This window comes from Plutella xylostella, chromosome 6, assembly GCF_932276165.1.
Source record: "Plutella xylostella chromosome 6, ilPluXylo3.1, whole genome shotgun sequence".
Lineage (NCBI taxonomy): Eukaryota > Metazoa > Arthropoda > Insecta > Lepidoptera > Plutellidae > Plutella > Plutella xylostella.
The window spans coordinates 6,201,029-6,223,809 of record NC_063986.1 but is presented as its reverse complement, the minus strand read 5'-3'; the positions used below and the strand labels follow the sequence as shown (position 1 = coordinate 6,223,809).

Genomic DNA, 22,781 nt, shown 5'->3' with positions numbered 1-22,781 from the left:
AATATCCGTTTTTATACTGTTCTGTTGCAAAAAAAGACATACTAAGCCAGAATCACGTAAAACAAAAGTGATTCAGAATGAGCCCCTGACTTACCCACTTTTGGGCTTTGTATACCCTTTTTGCACCCTGTATAATGACTAGCTGCTGTCCCTGTAAGCTTTGCTTCGTCCTTAAATGTTTTCCCGTGAATAAAGTATAAACGTAAACATAAGCCCAGCCCTAAGCAATATTTGTCCCTCCGCGTCCCTGTCCCCGTAAATTTAGAATAAAAAAACTGCGATTCGACTCGTGACCGTGAGTAGTAATGAAAAGGAGAAGTGGGTGGCTCCCTTGCGAGTCACCTCTGACTACACCTTCGGAGATAACAGTCGTGGGCATAGCATGTTGCGATTATTGTGGCGACCAACACTTTATTTCAGTCCGGTCCACCGGAGAGGTATGCCGGTGTGTGTGTGTGTGTGTGTGGTGTGTGGATAGAACTGTGCAGTTTTTTAGACCTGCGCCGGCGACCGGAGCCAAATCGAAAATCCATTCTCTCCGGTGAATTCTTCCGGCGACGACTGCGGCGACCGGAGTCGGAGAGTGTGTACTTTAGAGAGTTTTTTTCCTTGCAGAAAAAGTTGAGTTCATTACTTCAAAACGGGGAAGCACAATGATACAATTGGGACAATACAGATTCTGTTTTCAAAACACTTCAGGCTTCAAGACACGCTGGCGCTGTTCCACTCATAAAAATATGAGATGTTCAGCTTTTATACACACAGTTGATGACCAGATTATTAAAATTAACAATGAACACAACCATTGAGTGTAAAAATAATTGAATTATTTATAAATGTATTTATTTAATTGTTCATAACGACTGTCTGCATACTGCTGGATGCTGGAGTATGGTTGGACATGCACAAAATATTGTGCATGTCCAACTGAAGACGAGATCATCAAAATATACAATGTACATCACCATAAAAAATAACGATACAAAATACACTCACGAGTAAATTAAAAACTTCCAGTGACACATGGAACGGCAATGGCAGGTGGAACTATTTAATTTCTCGTGAGTACATTATGGACGTATTTAGATAGATAGAATAGAATAGGTATTCTTTATTTGTACACACACATAAAAGAAACTTACATAACTTAAATACTAGGGCTACATCGTCATTTTATGTACAATATCCTCTATAAATAAATAAGATTTAAAAAAAAACTTATATACTAACAAATATGTACAAAAATGGCGGTCTTATCGCTAAAAGCGATTTTTTATAGACAACCTTAGGGTGGAAGGATATTTTGATTAAAGAGGGGAAATTAAATAATTATTTAGTTATTATATAAGTCCCTGCAAACTACCCTCTTATTCATAGAAAAGTTACAAGACGTTTTAACTAATAAACTGTCGGAGAGGGACAAAACAGTTTATTAGTTAAAACGTTCTGTAACTTCTCTAGGAATAAGGGGGTTAGTCTATAAACTTACATGTAATTATACTTATATACCTAAAATTATGATATATATTTTTTATATTTACATAATAAAGCCAATACAACATGACGTAGGTAGTAATGTATAGAATTATAAATCATGAGGTTTTATCATTTTATTTAGGATCGATGACAGATAATTAAAAAAAGTATTTTTTTTGCTATATACAGTTTTTTATTTATTTGAGATACCTAGGTAAAGACCTGTCCCGACGATATAGAAAATATAATAGCATAGAAGTACAGCTTTTTTTATTACAATTACAGAAGAATTCGAGTACATTACTTCACGAAAAGGCAAGCCAATGATACGGATAGGCGCCTTCACTTTCTGTCAACATACGTATTCTGGATCGAAGCACCTGCAGCGGCAGCGGTGGATGTGTTCTACTCACAAGAACAAGAAGTGTCGAGCCGTGCTATACACCTGTGGGGATGACATAATTAAAATATACAATGTCCATGATCATACCTAAAACTGTAAATAATTTACATAGTGATAATATAGTGATACTATCTTACAAATAGTGGTGGTGGTGTTCCTTATTAAATAATAATCATTTAAGTCTGTTCGTAAACCTTTGTTGTGTAATTTGTCTTTTTTGTGTACAATAAAGTGTAAATAAATAAATAATGGGAATATTTTAATAATAATATTAAATTAAATATACCGTTTTACGCGAAATTTGCTAAACGCGATTTTACCTGGAACGCATCTCTCGCGTAAATCGAAGTTAGTAAATAATGAGACTAATACAATACTACTCTGTGTAAAAAGTATCGGGATTAGATCAATAAAAGTATGCTCCTTCAGAAACGAAACACATTATTTATTTATTTTTAAAGTAAACAAATGTTTGAATATACCTACAGTATTCTAACATATTTTCGACGAGGTATAATACGTACTTAGTATTGTTCTATGGATTTCGTTGAGCACAAATTAAGGCTGTACGCTGTACGGTCAGCTGACATAAAAAATGTACAGGTACGAATAATTATTCATATATTAAGTTAAATAACCGTTTAATGAATACCTATATCACAAAATATTATTTTTCTACAGGTTTCCGTTTCTATATTATTAATTTTAAATTGTTAAACAACACCACCTGTCTCATATTTAATCAAATTGTAAAAAACTGTCTCCTGGCTGTCCACGACACAGGCCTAGCCTAGTGTGGTAGCCCTTGTTATATCGCCACCTTCTAATTTTTACCAAACACTGCAACCTATATTTTTTTTAGTTTAAATTAAAAAAAACTTTTTTTTTTCACTTTCAACACTTTTTAGCTACTATAATTATGCTGTTTAGTGTTTACCATAGGTACTCAAACTTAATAAATAATTGTTTACAGAAGAAATGGAGTACTTAACTTCAAAAAGGTCAAAAGCAGGCAGAAGAATGATACGAGTCGGCGACTACACTTTCTGTCAACATAAATGTTCTGGGTTGAAGACGCGATGGAGGTGCTCCACTCACAGCCACAAGAAGTGTCGAGCCGTGCTGCATACGTATGGGGACGAGGTCATTAAACTACACAATGTCCATGATCATACCTAAACTGTTAATAATCTACGTTACTAATATAATGAATCAATCAAGGAAATATTGTATTAATAATATTTAAAAAATATAATAATAATAAATAATAATGCGGCAGGGCAGCTTGTGGCGAGCTGTTGGGCATTAGCGACCCCACCCACCCGATGCCGGGGAGAACCCCTGTTCCTCATCTCTGGCTTGCCTTTATTGGTTGTCCAGAGTGAACACTGACGAGGAACAAGATCTCCCACCTCTCGCTTGCCTTCATTGACCACTCAATGGTGTACCGCTAGAGCAGAAATGCTCGGAGGAAGGAAATATATCCAGTAAGTGCTTGTAGGGGTCTTGACCGGCATCCGCGATTGCTCTGAGAGCCTTGGTATACCTCTCCACCCTCAGCACCTCATGCCATGTTGCCCCCTTTTTGCTACGTCACTGTAATGTGCTAGCGACTGTTTTGGGGGGCCCATTTAATGTGTGTGCGAGTCACCCCCTGCCTTTTTATCCGTGTGTGAAACATATAGGTCAGACAGGGGCCATAGCCCTTCCATAGTCCCAGTTACCCAGTCCATTTAGCATCCCCTTCCATAACCCTGTATTAGTTTTCTCCATATCCTATAATAGACCTGCACTAACCGGGGATTTTCCATGGGTTTACTTCTATAGTCTGCACAGGTAAAATCGTCGGTTGGTGTCACATTTAATATAGATTAATGTTGTCAAATGGGTTTCTACGTGTTGGCTTCGGCCCCATGCACGCCTTCCAACTGTCCGGGACCGGGATGGTAACGACACAACATAATAACAATATAATGTGATAAGTTTGTTCATTAAACGGTTATTTAACTTAATATATATTATGAATAATTATTGGTACCTGTAGGTACATTTTTATGACAGCTGATCGTACACGGTACAACCTTAATGTGTGCTCAGCGAAATCCATAGAATACTAATCATAAATATAAATATGTTTAAATACTATAGGTATATGCACAACATTGAGCATATTGGTTAAATAAAAATAACGATTTATCATTTTTCTAGCTACTACTATTTAGTGTTTACCCATAGGTACTTAAACATAATAAACAATTGCTTACAGAAGAAATCGAGTACGTGACTTCACAAAAAGGTAAGCAGTTGATACGAATCGGCGCCTTCACTTTCTGTCAACGTATTTGTTCTGGGTTGAAGACAAGATGGAGGTGCTCCACTCACAGCCACAAGAAGTGTCGAGCCGTGCTGCATACGTATGGGGACGAGGTCATTAAACTACACAATGTCCATGATCATACCTAAAACTGTTATAATCTGCCTTACTAATATAATGAGTCAAGGAAATATTTTAATAATAATATAGAAAAAGAATATTTTGTGGTATATTAATTAAACGGTTATTTAACTTAATATATGAATCATTATTCGTACCTGTACATTGTTTATGTCAGCTGGCCGTACAGCCTTAATTTGTGCTCAACAAAATCCATAGAACAATACTAAGTACCTACGTATTATATCTCGTCGAAAATAATGTTAGAATACTGTACTGTAGGTATGTATATTCACAACATTTATTTACTTTACTTGTGAGCAAAATTATTGTTTAAATAAAAATAGACATTTATCATTTTTCTTGCTACTACTGTTTAGTGTTTACCCATAGGTACTTAAGCTTAATAAACAATTGCTTACAGAAGAAATCGAGTACTTAACTTCAAAAAGAGGCAGAAGAATGATACGAGTCGGCGACTACACTTTCTGTCAACATGTTTGTTCAGGGTTGAAGACGCGATGGAAGTGCTCCACTCACAACAATAAGAAGTGTCGAGCCGTGCTATACACCTATGGGAACGAGCTCATTAAAATATACAATGTTCATGATCATACTTGCAAGTATTAAAATCAAAATGTAAATTACAAGATACATCGTATTTATTGTATATAGTTTAAAACTAAGTTACTTAACTCTAAGCCTAAATGTAGCACAGAATACTAAATGTACCTAATACATAGCGTGTAGGTAGTGTCAGTAGTGTTTTAATATAAATATCTGAATCTTTGTTGATAATATCTTCCGCAGGTCACCACTATACCTACTTACATGCATTCTTTGTAGTGTGGAGACCTCTGTAATTGGTGTTGTAATCTCTTTTTAATAAATAAATTCCGAATTAGTTTTGATGCATTTTCAATATACGTACATAAAGAGGTCTTATGATTTTATTTACGTCAGCTGAAAGGATAGCTATCGTGAAAAAAATCCGTAAAATAAACAGTTACCTACCTACACATATAGTAAAATTAACGAATTCGCTATCTTTTTCACCTGAAAAATCTTATTCCATGTAAAATAGTTACAATATATTTGAAATACCTACTATTGTTTACCTATTTTATTACAGTTACAGAAGAATTCGAGTACTTTACTTCAAAAAGAGGCAAGCGAATGATACGAATCGGCTCGTACACTTTCTGTCAACATGTTTGTTCAGGGCTGAAGAAGCGCTGGATCTGTTCCACTCACAACAACAAGAGATGCAGAGCCGTCCTGCACACATATGAAGACGAAATTATTAAAATAAACAATGTCCATGATCATTGATCAATGATCATGCAAGTTCTAATAATACGAAATATAATGGTAATATACTCTTACCCAATGAATAATGTCAATTTTGTAATAAAGATATTGTATATTTTCATATGTTTATTCATTAAACAAGTACAATAACCTTGACAGTGATAATTAAATTAACACTAAAATTATTGTATACAATATTGTACTTTTGGGTTGAAGAAGCGGTGTATCTGTTCCGTTCCGCAGCTATGCAGCATGGTGCAGCACACACACAACAAATACAAAGTTAAAATACACAATATCCATGATCATACAAGAAAGAAATAAAGACTTGATTTGACAAACAGAAAAGAAAAGACAAGTACAATTTCATTATGATGAAATCTTCCTATCAAGAGGTTCTATCATTTCATTTATGTTTGCTAAACAAGAAGCTGTCCTGAACAATTATATAGAAAAAAATATCAGTTACCTACGAGGTTATTATAACAAATTCCCCTCATTAGTGTACCTATAGAATGTTAGTACCCACATCTTCCTCGATGATTACGTCTTTCTATGAAAATGAGTAATGATATATTTAAAACACTATTGTCAACCTATTCTATTCTATTCTCTGTGGGGGTGTAAGTAGGTACCTGCACCTGGCTCTCTCGAGTGGAACCTTTGTGCATATCCCCAAGGTTTAAACTGCCTTCCTAAGCTTGGACCATTTCCCACCATACTGATCCACTGCGGGTCGGTGGGTTCACATATCTAGATGTGCTAAATATAGATATGCAGGTTTCCTCACGATGTTTTTATTGTCAACCTATAAACGTACATTATTACAATTTCAGAAGTCGAATACATAACTTCACAAAGAGGTAAGCGCATGATACGAGTCGGCCACTTCACTTTCTGCCTACAAAGTTCTACTGGGGTGAAGAAGCGGTGGGTGTGCTCCACTCACAACAACAAGAAATGCCGGGCCCTGCTGCACACACTAGGCGATGAAATTATTAAAATATACAATGTGCACGATCATAGAAGTTAGCGATACAATGTGAAACTGTGGACTTCCTTTTATTTACCTACCTTTAAGCCTAGTTTCACTATAGTCTGTTAGATCATTAACACTCCTGTTATATTGTAAGTGTCATCTAAAATAAAATTTCCATATTTTTCACTTGTTGTAATGTAACACGGGTATTAATGATCTAACAGAGTATGGTGAAACTAAGCCTAAAGGTAGGTTTAGGCCTCGGTCTGGGCATTAGGAGTTGACCTATATTTAAAATACTACCTATAGTTTTCTGAATAAATATGATTCTATTCAATTTAAGATTATATGGGTGTGTCCCTTCTAACATTACATCGTATACCCTTTTGATCGGTTTAGTTTTATTTTCTATCTTTATTTAGTAGTTTAGATTGCCGTATCTACCACGACATGACTAATTCTTTAAAATAAAGTCTCTTTTCTATAAAATACTCAAATCCTGTACTGAAGTTAGTTCCTCTAACATTAAGTCGTGGCATCCCTATATGGCATGCTTATTAAGCATTTATATTGAAAGTATGTATGATTTATACATACTTATATATTTCAGAGGAAATTTCGTACGTAATGTCTAAAAGAGGAAAGAAACTAATACGAATAGGTGACTTCACATTTTGCCAACAAAACCAGAAAGGGTTGAAGACCAGGTGGGTGTGCTCAACACACCACTGCAAGATGCAACAATACCTAAACATAATGTATGAATCAGGCATGGAATGTGGTATAAATCAGTATACAAGAGTTGAAAAAAAAGGTAACTTAATAACGAAGTCCTGTATCGACCATATTTTCATTCGGAATGTCTGCGAAAGCAAAACTAAAACATCGGTCATTCAAAATGCTCTGGCCGATCATTACATAACTGGTCTTTCAATTATTAACAAAAATCACCACACACCTAACCAAATAAACTATAAATTTGTAACTCGGCAGGACAATGAAAAAATACAATCTGATCTATCCAAGATAGACTGGAATGCGGGCTTAACCCATAAAAACCCAAATGATATACTAAACTTCATTGTAGAAAAATTTACAGATGTTTATAATAAATGTAAAAAGGTAGTAAAAATCAAATTAGGTAAAAGACAAGAGTGTGAGTGGATGACTAATAAAATAAGTTATATGTGTTCGCAAAGAAATAAACTATTAAAAATTTGGAAAGAGGACGAAAGTATCTTAAAAAATAGATTATTATACAATATTTACAGAAATAAAACTAACAAATATATTAACAAAGTAAAAAATAATTATTATAAGAAAGAAATAGATAAAAACTTTAAAAACCCAAAAAAACAATGGGAAATTATAAATAAATTATGTGGTAAAGTAATTAAATCCATAGACGAAATAATAATAAATTCATTTAAAAATATAGATACACTAAATCTAGTAAATAATTTTGCCATAGAATTCCAGAACAATGTAAAAAAAATATGTTGCTATTGTGATAAACCACTATTAAACGCCCAATCTTACTCCAATCAACCCGATATCACAATGAGGTTAAAAAAAGCGAATAATGACATCATATTCTCCATAATCAGACACATGAACGATAAAAAAAGTCCCGGTATTGACGGAATAAGAATGAAAGACTTAAAATGTATAAATTCTCAAATAACTCCCTTGATAACACATCTCATTAACTCATGTATTGTATATTCCCAATTTCCCGATAAACTTAAAGTAGGTTGCATCCGACCGGTATACAAAAAAGGTGCCAAAAACGAAATAAACAACTACAGACCAATAACTATACTACCGTGCATAGAAAAAATTATTGAGAGGTACTTAGGAAACGAATTGAATAAATTTATTATCACTAACCAAATCATAAACAAAAAACAATTCGGCTTCCAAAAACATAAAAATACTTCACAACTGCTTTCACAATTCACCAATGAAATCAATCAGCACATGAATGATCGATGTCATGTGCTGGCTATCTTTATCGATTTCAGCAAAGCGTTTGAAACACTCAACTATATCACCCTCTTTTCAAAATTACAACAAAACGGCATACAGGGACCCTTCCTAGACTTACTAAAAAACTATCACACAAATAGGTTCACAGTAGTAAACATAAACGGCGCCTACAGCCAGAAAATACCTACTGAAGAAGGAGTAGCACAGGGGTCAATCACCGGGCCAACCGAATATCTCCTTTATGTAAATGACATGTCCAACATATTTACGGAAGGAACGGTTTATCAATTTGCCGACGACACCTGTCTAATTACTGCACACAAAGATATCTCCATAGCTCAAATACAACTCCAACACAACTACAACCAGTTATGCAAATGGGCTCATGACGTAGGTCTAATCATAAACGCACAAAAAACTAAATTACTACACATTCACTCACCACACCTACACACAACATTCACGCCTCACATTTCATCTCACACACACCAGTGCTTCCATTCCGATAGCTACAATGCGACTTGTAATTGTGATAGATTAGAACTAGTTAAACAACATACCTACCTAGGTCTAATCATAGATAAAAATTTCAGTTGGAAACCGCATATAGAACACTTAAGTAATAAACTGAGGGCGTTAATGTCTCGGTTGCAAATTCTAAAATTCAAATTACCCTTCAATATATTAAGAACGCTGTACCTATCACTAGCAGACTCCATTATAAGTTACTGCCTTAGTAGTTATGGCCGTACATTCACAACTAACATAAATAAAATTTACGAATTACAACGTAGGATACTGAAGACCATTGTACCTCCAAAAATAAAACAAAAATACACTCACAACGAATTAGGTTTGTTTCACTACTGTAAAATCTTAACTGTTCACGACAAAATCGAATTATGTATTGTGGATGAGGAATATAGTCGCATCCCTTCTTTAGAGAAAAAGTCAAGGCCAAAAAATCTGCGGACCTTGAACTATTTACCTACTTATGTTACTCCGCGGTATAATAATACTTACGGACAAAGGACCTGGGAATACATGCTCCCCAGTATTTTAAATAGGATACCAAAGATAACCGTCGATAGCCTCACAAACAATGTATCCAAGAGAAAAGCCGTGTTGAAAGCATATTATTTTTCCTGTTACATTAAGTAATATACCTAAGTAAGCTACATAAATATATATATATAACTAATAATTTTTCATGTAAAATCAATTTAGAAAAGGCCTTAGTAAAAGTCAAGTTCTGATTGTGTGTACCTAGGTAAGTACTCATTTTTGTGTCTCATTGTCTTAACTTTTTTCTTGTAAAGAACATCATAATGTACCTATCATAAAATATATTATTTTTATACGTATTCAGGTTTAAAATAATAATTAAATAATGTAGACTTTTTTATATTGTTTAGCGATATAGCGATCTCACCATGTCGCACTTAAATCTAGTGGTTTCAGCGCATGGTTATTGTACTTTAACTTTATGTAATCTTACATGTATTAAATAAATAAAGATAAAAAAAAAAAAGAAGTGCCGGGCGGTCGTGCACACATACCAAGACGAGATTATTAAAGTACATAATGTTCATGAACATTAAAAAACATATATGTGGCACCGACATTAATTTCTAAAGGGCTAGGGCTCCTCTTGAGGCTACGCGATGTGAGTGAGCGCGATGCAAAACTTGTGTCACATCTTAAATGCGCCCCGTGCTACTAGTTCAGATAGATGTAATGAGAGAGAGAGAGTAATGTTTACGATGTTTGATGGATAGAATTATTATAAGTTGGCAATTATTCGGTTCTACCTTTTTAGGCCTAATATTTATTTGCCTATATAATCTCATAATGCATAGTAACGTTTGGTCAAAGTCTCGTTTCGCCGAAAACCGTATGGCTTAAATCTTTTTTAATAAAAAGTTATTTCGCATAATCTTGTTTAGCCTAATAATAATATGGCCAAATCTTGAATAGCCTAATAATGCTATCTATGGCATAGGTTATACAAAGTAATAATATTCGTTTGGCTTTAACTTTGATGGAGCGTCTCTCAACATAGCGCAAACTTTGCCTTGTATTGTGGCCGCTATGTGGGAAACGCTCCGCTCCGCTTCGCTGCGCTCCGCTTTGCTTTTGACGATAATGTGCACCTAACACGCTCCTCCTCGCTTTGCTCGTCGTCGCACCTATCTTTAGGTTTCGATTAGGGCGTGCAAAACCGGAAGGTTTTCAAAACCGGTTTTGAATTTTCGGTTTTCAGCCTCAAAACCGGTTAACCGGTTTTTCACCGGTTTTGATATTACTTATATATTTTTTGTCATACAGTACTAATTAAACAAGGGACTCATATTCTTAGATAGAGATATCCACAAAACATACGAATAAAACATTTTTTATGATATACTTATCTGTTTTTAATCAACCATATGACAAATTAATAATTTAGTGAACAGGAAAAAAAGTTAAATAAGAATTATCATAGTACTTACTGTTATCACATCTACAAAAAGTGTGTGGCACCTTAATGGTGTTTTTATATCGTTCTGTTATCATCAATAATTGTATATTTTAAACGTACAGGCAGATTTTGAAAAAAAAAAACATTTATCGTCTGATTCTTACGACCACTCTATAGTAGCAGTAAGATGATGAATGTTTTTTGATGTATTACAGATTTGTTCATATCAACGCAACGAAAGAAAGCCTAACTCATTGATGGACACGACTGCATTTGATTTGAAGTCCTCAACACTTCATGAAAAAAGTCCATAACGTCAAATGCAGTCCCCGCACTTGGCCTAATTATATTTTCAACAACGGTCAATGCAGTCCTGTTTTACCTAGAGTTTGTATGAAGACCACCTTGTTGTGCTTTATTGGGCAAGATTCAAGGGCGTACCCAGGTAGGAGCAAGATAAAATAAACGTAAATTTTCCTGCCAAGTGGGAATTAAAAACGTGTTATACTTACTGTGCGCAATATTTTTAGTCAGATATTTTGATTTAATATTCTTTTATCTATAATGTTTCAATATACCTAACCCGACCGACCATCATCTCAGAACAGGTATGAGCTGCCCCCCCCTAGCTGAAATCCTGGGTACGCCCTTGCAAGATTTCAACGTTATAATTATGTGCACCCAGAGTACCTTTTTTCACAAAGCAATAAGTTTTCATACAGCAAAAAGTGTGAACTCACACGCACACAGCGGTCACTGACGTCGTGTTTGCTTTACTGCGCCTAGGCAGAGTGCCGGCATGTGCACCAGAAAATCGTCACTCAATTTCCATACAATATTTTAGTGCTTTTTTATGAGTTTCACCATTAATCTAGTGTCCATCAGTGTGCCAACCGATATACAAATTCTTTTATTTTTAGAGTTTATGGGTTCAGCTACTAATGTATGTAAAAAAGTATATAAAAATACGATCAAAACCGGTGAAAACCCGGTTTTCGGTTTCCGGTTTTGAACTCTCAAAACCGGTTATGAAAAACTGTGAAATATTGTGCGGTTAACCGGTTTTCGGAAAAACCGGGTAACCGGTTTTGCACGCCCTAGTTTCGATCCCATGGGGTTGGATAGCGTTTGTAATCATTATAATGGTCATTCACTTTCGATATTTTGATCATTCAATATCGTGATTTTCGGGATGTAGGAGAAAAATGCCACAATTTGTACATTTACAACGTACTTAATATTGTATTTATTAAGATAATATTAAGAAAAACAAGATTATACCAATACGAACAATTTGAGCAAACGAGACTTAGGTGTTTCAAGTGTGTGCCAAAAGAGTTTTAGACGAAACGAGTCTTATCAGTCTTATGCCACATAAGTCTTGGCGAAGTGATGATTCTACCAAAAAAGATTAGACCTTACGAGTTATGCGAAACGAGTTTAGGACAATAAAGATTAGGCGAGATGAGGGGAACCCACTTTGGTTCACTTTATAAACATTAGGTAGGTAGGTATACAAAAAAACTCAATAATTATAAATAAAATAGGTAAAAATAACGATGAACTTTTTATATAAATTTCAGAAAACATCGAGTACGTTTCATCAAAAAGGAATAAGCAACTAATACGTATTGGAAACTACACATTTTGTAATCAAAAGAAAATTGGCTTGAAGCAACGATGGTCCTGCTCCACACATCATCATAAGAAATGCCATGCTTTTGTACACACAATTGAGGACATTATCATAAAAATTAACAATATCCATAATCATTAAAATATAATTCCAAGTTGAGTTATAAGTTTTTTAAAATATTCCAACATGGCTTGCGGAGCCGTTATCTTGAGTGCCAGAATTACATTTTACCTTTACTGCTGACGCTCTGACTCTGACAGTGATGATTCACTGTTGAAGTAGGTATTCATATTTTTACTATAAGACTATGTAATATATGTATGAATACGATAGGTTTAAATAGAAAGACGTATACACAAATAATTAAGATATATTATGATAAAGTTAAGTTAATTATTATTTTAAAATTCTATTTCAGAAAAAGTTGAGTATGTTACTTCTAGAAGAGGTAATAAACAAATACGTATCGGGAATTACTCATTTTCTTATCAATGCACAAATCTGGGCATGAAGAAGCGATGGATCTGTTCCTCCCATCACTACAAGAAGTGCAGAGCTTCGTTACACACATTTAACGACGAGATCGTTAAAATAAACAATGTCCATAATCATTACCCATCATTGTAATTAGACTAATAAAATATGCGATAATCGTTGCTACAATCAGTAGGTATTCTTGCTGCCATACGGCATCGATTATGCTTTGTAAAATATAGCATAAGTTCTATGACGTTTGATTGACATATTCTTATCTCAGATAAATAAAATTACAGTGCCACAAACTTATCTGTTCCGGTGACAGCTCACGTAAATGTTTAATATTTCTTCATTATAGTATATGATTTTATGTTTGCTCGTATTGTTAATTCGCTCTTGCGATGTTAATAAACCCATCTATTTTTTAACAATATACAATTCATTAGTAAGTAATGAGATATGGATCAATTTAGTTCGCTCTCACCGGAACAGATAAGTTTGTCGCACTATAGTTTGTTGAAAACCAACAAATCACAGATAAAATGTATGGTTTTGGCAGCTGACATAAGAATCACGCTATATTTAAAAGCATAAAGTACATGCTAAACAAGTACATCTATACTTTAAAATCTAATTAAAACTATTAAGATATTTGTCCAAAAAATAAATAGTTTAGCTCATTTTAGACTTTTAATGGTATGTCTTCGATTTTTCCGTTACTAGCTTTACAATACCGAAGCACCTAATGTCCTGTATTAACCTTTTCATCAAAACATAGTAGTCATTTAGTTCTATAATTGTTTCTTGACAACCATTTTGCTTATGCAATATACCCAGTGGCAACCCTGCAGCATTCTTGCAACAATTTCAGAAGAAGTGGAGTACGTAAAGATGAAGTCGCGGCGCGGCAACACGTTGATACGAGTTGGCAACTACACGTTCTACCAGCAGCGGCGCGGCGGCCTGAAGGCGCGCTGGTCGTGCTCCACTCACAACCACAGGAAGTGCCACGCCGCGCTGTTCACATGCAACGACAAAATCGTGAAAATACATAACGTACATAACCATTAATTGTTTCAACATTTAGTTTATTACTTACATAGTTATCCGTTTTTTCTTTTACATTTTAGGCCTAGTTACACCATAGTCTGTTAGATCATTAACGTCTGTTACATTTTAAGTTTCATCTAAAATAAAAGAATACGCCATGTGCATCCTAAATTCTTGACAGATTTGTCAAAAGTCAACAACGAATGACTTGTTATGATTATGATGTAACAGTGGTGTTAATGATCTAACATAGTATGGTGAAACTAGGTCTTAGTTTAATCTCATGGTGTACCTCTACGTTTATATCTGTTACTTTGTACAACCGTTACTTACGTATCTAATAGCTACAATAAAGCAAAGTTTTGTCAATAGTTTCTTTGATTACATTTTTAAAATTACATATTTATTTATTTGGCTAAATAACACTACCTTATCGATGTATCGACTATCCTGCAACTTAAGTTTGCTGCTTTGAAAAGTGGGTAAGTATGTCCACTTTAAAGAGTAATTAGGAAAATATATTAAGTACATAATTACAAATAAATGCTTACTAATGACCGTACTTAATACATTTATAACAACAAAATAACATTTCAGAAGTTCAGTACGTAACTTCAAGAAGGGGCAAGCCATTGATCCTCGTAGGCGATAAGACGTTCTGCTTCAAGAGCATCGCGGGCAGCAAGAAGCGATGGATCTGTTCCACTCACAATCATAAGAAATGTCGCGCTTGCCTTCACACGTACGGTGATGAGATCGTAAAATTGTATAATGTCCATAATCATACATAATTTATTAAAACACATGTAGTAACACCAAAATAACATGTTCGAACCAGAATAATATGTGCAGGGAGCTTTTATACTTCTTTACTATTAAACTCATAATATAAAGGTATTCTTTTTTATTTATTCCTTTAAACGTTAGGACGTCTAGGACGCGACTGAAAACCAGTGCCGCGTCAGGTGGGTGGATGCCACCTCATCTGTAGCGGTGTAAGCTGAGGCGCGGGCCTTTTCGGTGCTGGACAACTCACACCATTATATATATATATATATATATATATATATTTTTAATTATTCTTAATGTTCTTTTGTTTGTTTGTTTTACTTTTAATTTTAATTTCGTTTTTTGTTTTATTTTTTGTGTAGGTACTTATGTTATTATTATTTTTTTGGTGAGTGGTGCTAGACACCGAATAAAGAATTTTTATCTTTTATCTTTATCTTATCTTTATCGTTAGTTTGAGGGCTGATTTTTCAATAGTCAGATAAAAGCCCTGTAACTATATTTATGGCAAAAGTCGACCGGATGGCGTGGTTTGTGGCTGTGGCTGTTGTGCCCAGGGATCCAGGTTCAATCCCAGGTTGGGGCAGATATTTGTTCTTGGGTCTTACGTGTTATTCAAAAGTCCTACAACATAAGTTTTTCAGAATAACCCACAAAACCACTCCCTTTCATGACACTTTTGCAACATACCATTTTTATTTTTTTTATAGTAAAGAGTTATGTTCTGTATATACTTGTACTGTCGTACTGAATAACTGTACTATCGATAGCACTATTATTATTTTTCAGTCGATTTCGAGTATGCTACTTCACGCACTGGTAAAAGATTAATACGCATTGGCCAATACACATTTTATAATAAAAAGATCAGAGGCTTGAAGAAAGTTTGGATGTGTTCTACCCACAACTGCAAGGGATGCACGGCAACGCTACACACAATCGAAGATGAAATAGTAAAAATTAAAAATATACATAATCATTAAATATTTTTAAATATGTTTTTTTCTTTTCATTCATAAGTGTATTACATTTTTAAAATAAAAATAAAATACACAATAACATGTGGTTACTAACTTCAAACGCGTTTTAAATATACAGGTGTTCCAAAATTCCTAGAACATTTTTTTTTCAGAATGACCCTCTAAGTCACTCCCTTTCAGCTTGCTATACCACTTTTATACTACTGTATACTTCTCGCATTTTTGTTTCTTTATAGGTAGTTATAATACAGCTATCAGTCAATAACACCCTTTACAATTATAGTACAGGCCTACCTAAAGTCAAGAGTTTTAAAATAGAAAATGTAAACACGAACACACCCAAAAAAGTTATGTGATCTCTTTCCACCTTGCTTTCCTGTACTGTCGTACCAAATAACTATACTAACTATAACCCATTTTTTCAGCTGATTTCGAGTACTTTACTTCGCGTATTAGTGGTAAAAGATTAATACGCATTGGCCAATACACATTTTATAATAAAAAGATCAGAGGCTTGAAGAAAGTTTGGATGTGTTCTACCCACAGCTGCAAGGGATGTACGGCAACGCTACACACAATCGAAGATGAAATAGTAAAAATTAAAAATATACATAATCATTAAATATTTTTTAAATATGTTTTTTCTTTTCATTCATAAGTATATCACATTTTTAAAATAAAAATAAAATAGACAATAACATTTGGTTACTAACTTAAAACGCGTTTGAAATATACAGGTGTTCAAATATTCCTAGAACATTTTTTTTTTTCAGAATGACCCTCGAAGCCACTCTCTTTCAGCTTAATATACCACTTTTATACCACTGTACTTCTCGCATTTTTGTTTCTTTATAGATAGGTAGTTATAATAAACCTATAAGTCAATAAACACCCTTTAAAATTATAGTACAGGCCTACCTAAAGTCAAGAGTTTTAGATAAAATAAATAAAATTGAAAATGTAAATACGAACACACCAATAAAAATTTTTTGATCTCTTTCCACCTTGCTTTCTTGTACTGTCGTACTGAATTACTATATTAACTATAGTCCTTTTTTCAGCTGATTTCGAGTACTTTACTTCACGTATTAGTGGTAAAAGATTAATACGCATTGGCCAATACACATTTTATAATAAAAGTAGTAGAGGCTTGAAGAAACTATGGGTGTGTTCTACCCACCACTGCAAGAGATGTACGGCAAAGCTATATACATTAGAAGATGAAATAATAAAAATTAAAAATATACATAATCATTAAATTTATAATTTTTTTAAATATGTTTTTTCGTTACATTGCTAAAAATATTACATTTTAAAAATTAATTTAAAATACTTAAATTTGTTTTTTTCTTCATACCTAATTTTAACGGGATTTTACCAGTGAGGTAGTTTCATTGCCACAATCAATTAAATTTCTCTTACTGAGTAAACAAGAAAAAATTAAATTCAGAAATTCATTACATAACTTCAAGACCAAGCCATTGATTCTCGTCCTTCAAAAACACATGATTTTTTGTATATTATTATGTTTTATACGAAATATTAGATATATTTTATATTTATAATTTCAGAGGATATCGAGTACATAACTTCGCAAAAAGGAAATCAAATGATACGAGTGGGCAGATATAAATTTTATCTGAAATCTAGAGCAGGTGCCAAGAAGCTGTGGGGCTGCTCCACTCACCATCGGAAGCAGTGCCGCGCTAACATATCTACAGTTGAAGATGAGATCATTAAAATTAATAATATTCACAATCATTAAATAAAAAACGATTATTTGTCAGTTAATTCCCACGAGTTTATCTTCGCTTACAACGTGTTAAATATACAGGTCCAAAATTCCTAGAACATTTATTTTTTCAGAATGACCCCCTAAGCCACTCCCTTTCAGCTTACTTTACCACTTTTATACTACTGTGCTTCTCGCATTTTTGTTTCTTTATAGGTAGTTATAATATAGCTATCAGTCAATAAACAGCCTTTTAAAATATAGTATAGGCCTACCTAAAGTCAAGAGTTTTGAAATATAAAATGTAAACACGAACACACCCAAAAAAAAATTGTGATCTCTTTCCACCTTGCTTTCTTGTACTGCCGTACTGAATAACTATACTTACTATAGCCCGTTTTTCAGTTGATTTTGAGTACATTAGTCGTTCACGTACGAGTATTAGTGGTAAAAGATTAAATACTCATTGGCCAATTACCAATGACACATTTTATAATAAAAGTACTAGTGGCTTGAAAAAATTATGGGTGTGTTTTACCCACAACAGCAAGAGATGTACGGCAAAGCTATACACATGAGAAGATGAAATAATAAATATTAAAAATATACATAATCATTAAATATTTTTTTTCTTCAAATTCCTAAAAATATGACATTAAAACAAACTTTTGATTTTTTTCTAGAAACCTAATTTTGACAGGGTTTTACCAGTGAGATAGTTTAATTGCCACAATCAATTAAATTTATCTTACTGAGTACCTAAACAAGAAAGAATTAAATTCAGTACATAACTTCAAGAAGGGGCAAGCCATTCATTCTTGTCATTTCAAAACACATGATTTTTGTTGTTGTATGTTTTTTACGGCATTTTAGACATTTATTTATAATTTAATTTAATACTAACTATAGCCCTTTTTTCAGCTGATTTCGAGTACATCAATAGTTCACGTAGTGGTAAAAGATTAATACGCATTGGTCAACACACATTTTGTTATAAAAGGAGCAGTGGCTTGAAGAAACTATGGGTGTACTCTACCCACCACAACAAGATATGTACGGCAAAGCTATACACATTAGAAGATGAAATAATAAAAATTCAAAATATACCTACATAATCATTAAATTTAATATGTTTTAATATGTTTTTTCTTTACATTGATAAATATACTAAATTTTAAAAATTAATTTAAAATACTCAAATTTGTTTTTTTCTTCATACCTAATTTTAACGGGATTTTACCAGATTATCACAATCAATTAAATTTCTCTTACTGAGGGCGGATTCGGCCAACGTCGAGTAACTATTTACTCACGAGTAAAGTACCAGTTACTCGCGAGTAAGCAGATTTTGCATTCTACCAAACCTGAAAACAAGATAAATAGCTTATCCCAAGAATAAAATGTTATACCGCCAAAATTGACCGTGTAACGAGCTTATCCGAGAGTAATTTTGTAATGGCGGCGGCACATCAGCTGATTAGAAAACCGTCATAATGACATATAAACACATCTGTCAAAACATAAACAAAAGTACGTTAAAAGGCAAAGTCTCAGAATAACAACAGCGAATAAAATATTAAAACATAAACAATTTCATACTTTTATAATCCATTCAAACTAAGTTGGCATGTCATTTCTATTGCATGCTTTGAAACGCAGCTATTTTTATTTTAGTTGCATTACAGTTTCGTTCCTCGTTCATTCAATTTAATCATGGTATAACTTGGTAGAATGCAAATGTACTTATCCTAGATATTTACTCGCGTATAATTTTAATACCGGTATAGTTATTCTCGTGTAACGTGATGTTTGGACGAATTCACCCTGAGTAAACAAGAAAACATTAAATTTAGAAATTCATGACATAACTTCAAGACGTCCAAGCCATTGATTCTCGTCCTTCAAAAACACATGATCTTTTTTGTATATTATAATGTTTTATACGAAATTTTAGATATATTTTATATTTATAATTTCAGAGGATATCGAGTACATAACTTCGCAAAAAGGAAATCAAATGATACGAGTGGGCAGATATAAATTTTATCTGAAATCTAGAGCAGGTGCCAAGAAGCTGTGGGTCTGCTCGACGCACCATCCCAAGCAATGCCGCGCTAACATATCCACAATTGAAGATGAAATCATTAAAATTAATAATATTCACAACCATTAAATGACACGATGATTTGCCAGTTAATTCCCACGAGTTTATCTTCGCTTACAACGTGTTAAATGTACAGGTCCAAAATTCCTAGAACATTTATTTTTTCAGAATGACCCCCTAAGCCACTCCCTTTCAGCTTACTATACCACTTTTTCACTACTGTACTTCTCGCATTTTTGTTTCTTTATAGGTAGTTATATTACAATATAGCTATCAGTCAATAAACAGCCTTTAAAAATATAGTACAGGCCTACATAAAGTCAAGAGTTTTAAAATATAAAATGTAAACACGAACACACCTTGTTTTCTTGTACTGTCGTACTGAATAATAGGCTGTCCCGTCAGACCTTTTTTTTATTTTCCTTGCACAAGACCTCTTAAAAGTTGCGTATTGGGTCATATATAATCACAATATTTTTTTTTTATTAAAAAAAATATATCTTCAGGGCTCTACCGATGTTCAAACTTTCAAAATTTTGCATTTTTTTTAAATATCCACTATACAACATTTTTACTTTTGAACTAAAATTTACACAATAATGTGCTATTAGTGTATGTGAATATAAAAAATAAATGTCAAGATCATCGATATTTGGATCAATACTTCAATTTCAATCCAATATAGAGTGAGTTTTTCAATTACTCAAGTTTAACTTCGAAAAATATATAAAATTGAAAAAAATATCCTCTAACTAACAAATTTATAGCTATTACATAAAACATGAAGTGTTTTATCGACTATTCTGGAAAAAAAATTGACTTTTGTTTCTGTATTTTTTTTTCTTTTGTATGAAAGTTACAAAAATTCAAAGCTAGGTAGAGCCCCCAAGATAACCCGAAATTCTATTTTTTTTAGCTATTTTTTAATCTGTGTAATATTACGCAAGTTTTGGTGCCTCTTGTGATACTGTAGCTAGAAAACGAAGTTTCCCCATACTACGACGGGACACCCTACTGAATAACTGATGTACTAACTATAGCTCTTTTTTCCAGCTGATTTTGAGTACATTAGAAGTTCACGTAGCAGTGGTAAAAGATTAATACGCATTGGCCAATACACATTTTATAATAAAAGTACTAGCGGCTTGAAAAAATTATGGGTGTGTTCTACCCACAACAGCAAGAGATGTACCGCAAAGCTATACACATTAGAAGATGAAATAATAAATATTAAAAATATACATAATCATTAAATATTTTTTTTAATATGTTTTTTCTTTAAATTCATAAAAATATGGCATTAAAAAAAACTTTACATTACATACCTAATTTTGACAGGGTTTTACCAGTGAGGTAGTTTAATTGCCACAATCAATTAAATTTTTCTTACTGAGTACCTAAACAAGAGAACATTAAATTCAGAAATTCAGTACATAACTTCAAGAAGGGGCAAGCCATTAATTCTTGTCATTCCAAAACACATGATTTTTGTTGTTGTATGTTTTGTACGGCATTTTAGACATTTATTTATAATTTAATTTAATACTAACTATAGCCCTTTTTTCAGCTGATTTCGAGTACATTAGTAGTTCACGTAGTGGTAAAAGATTAATACGCATTGGTCAACACACATTTTGTTATAAAAGGAGCAGTGGCTTGAAGAAATATTGGGTGTGTTCTACCCACAGCTGCAAGGGATGTAGGGCAACGCTATACACAATCGAAGATGAAATTATAAAAAATAACAATATACATAATCATTAAATATATATTTTTTTTTCATAACATTCATTAAAAAAAATACTTTTGATTTTTTTCTTCATACCTAATTTATTATTGTTAAAATGAATATATACTCAATGGATTTAATGTAGGTATACTTTATCTATACATATGTATTTTTTTGTTGTTGTCAGTGTGTCCAATAAATGTATCTTTTATTCAGCCGACCAAAGTTCACAACCGTATAATAGTTTTATTGGGTTGCTATTCCATAAACTTTTTCTTGTAGGTACATCTTTAATTAATTTCACAGAAGATGTGGAGTACATCACTTCGCAAAAAGGAAATGTGATGATACGAGTCGGCGACTATACATTTTATCATAAAAGGACAAGAAACTTGAAGAAATTGTGGATTTGCTCCACTCATCACAGAAAGAAATGCCGAGCGGTGATACATACATTTCAAGACGAGATATTAAAAATTCATAACGTTCATAACCATTAAGTAGCAATTAATTGAAGTTTATACATACGTTCCTAATATATACCCCACTTGACACACGGGATTGCCCCGCACGCGTTCATACAAGTATTCATTGTAATGCGTGAAATATGACGCGGCCCGCGGGAAAATGGCGTGCATTCCCACGTGTGTGATGAAATCCGCATGCTGTTAAAAAACGGCCTAACGCGTGGAATATGCAGGCGTTACGCGGGAAAATGACGTGCGTGATAAAATCCGCATGCTGTTAAAAAAAGCCTAAGTAGCTGCATAGGAAGTGGATGCTTTACACAGTTCGGGAAGCGACTAGTAAACGTGAATTCGCATGGGGCGCAAGGGTTTCGCTGCACTAGTTCCGCGCTATACAAATTTAAGTCAGTTTTCACTGCTTGATCAGTTAAGGAAAACATACACTTGGGCCTCTAGTTCCGCCTACAAACGTTATATCAAAAATATTATAAAATTAGAGTGTTTCATTGTTCGTATTATTCTAGGACGCTTTATAAAACGTTAAAATAAACATTCGCTAGCTGATGTTCTTAAGTTAACGATGTTATTAAAACCCCATCGTCATCTCCACCGAAATTTCATATTTCACATGTTTCACAATAAAATATTGCAATGATTCACATAAGCGGTATGTATTTGATTTTCATATAAGATTAATTATTTTAATATGTTGTCTGTTTACATAATTATTAAATAACTAGTTTCATAAATTCTTAACTGAATTG

General features: G+C 33.4%; 1 protein-coding gene across 1 annotated transcript in view; it reads left to right on the top strand.

Moving 5' to 3' along the window:
* Positions 1-22,781, top strand: part of LOC105388802 — a 436,653-nt gene that overhangs the window by 278,088 nt on the left and 135,784 nt on the right. The window lies entirely within an intron of this gene.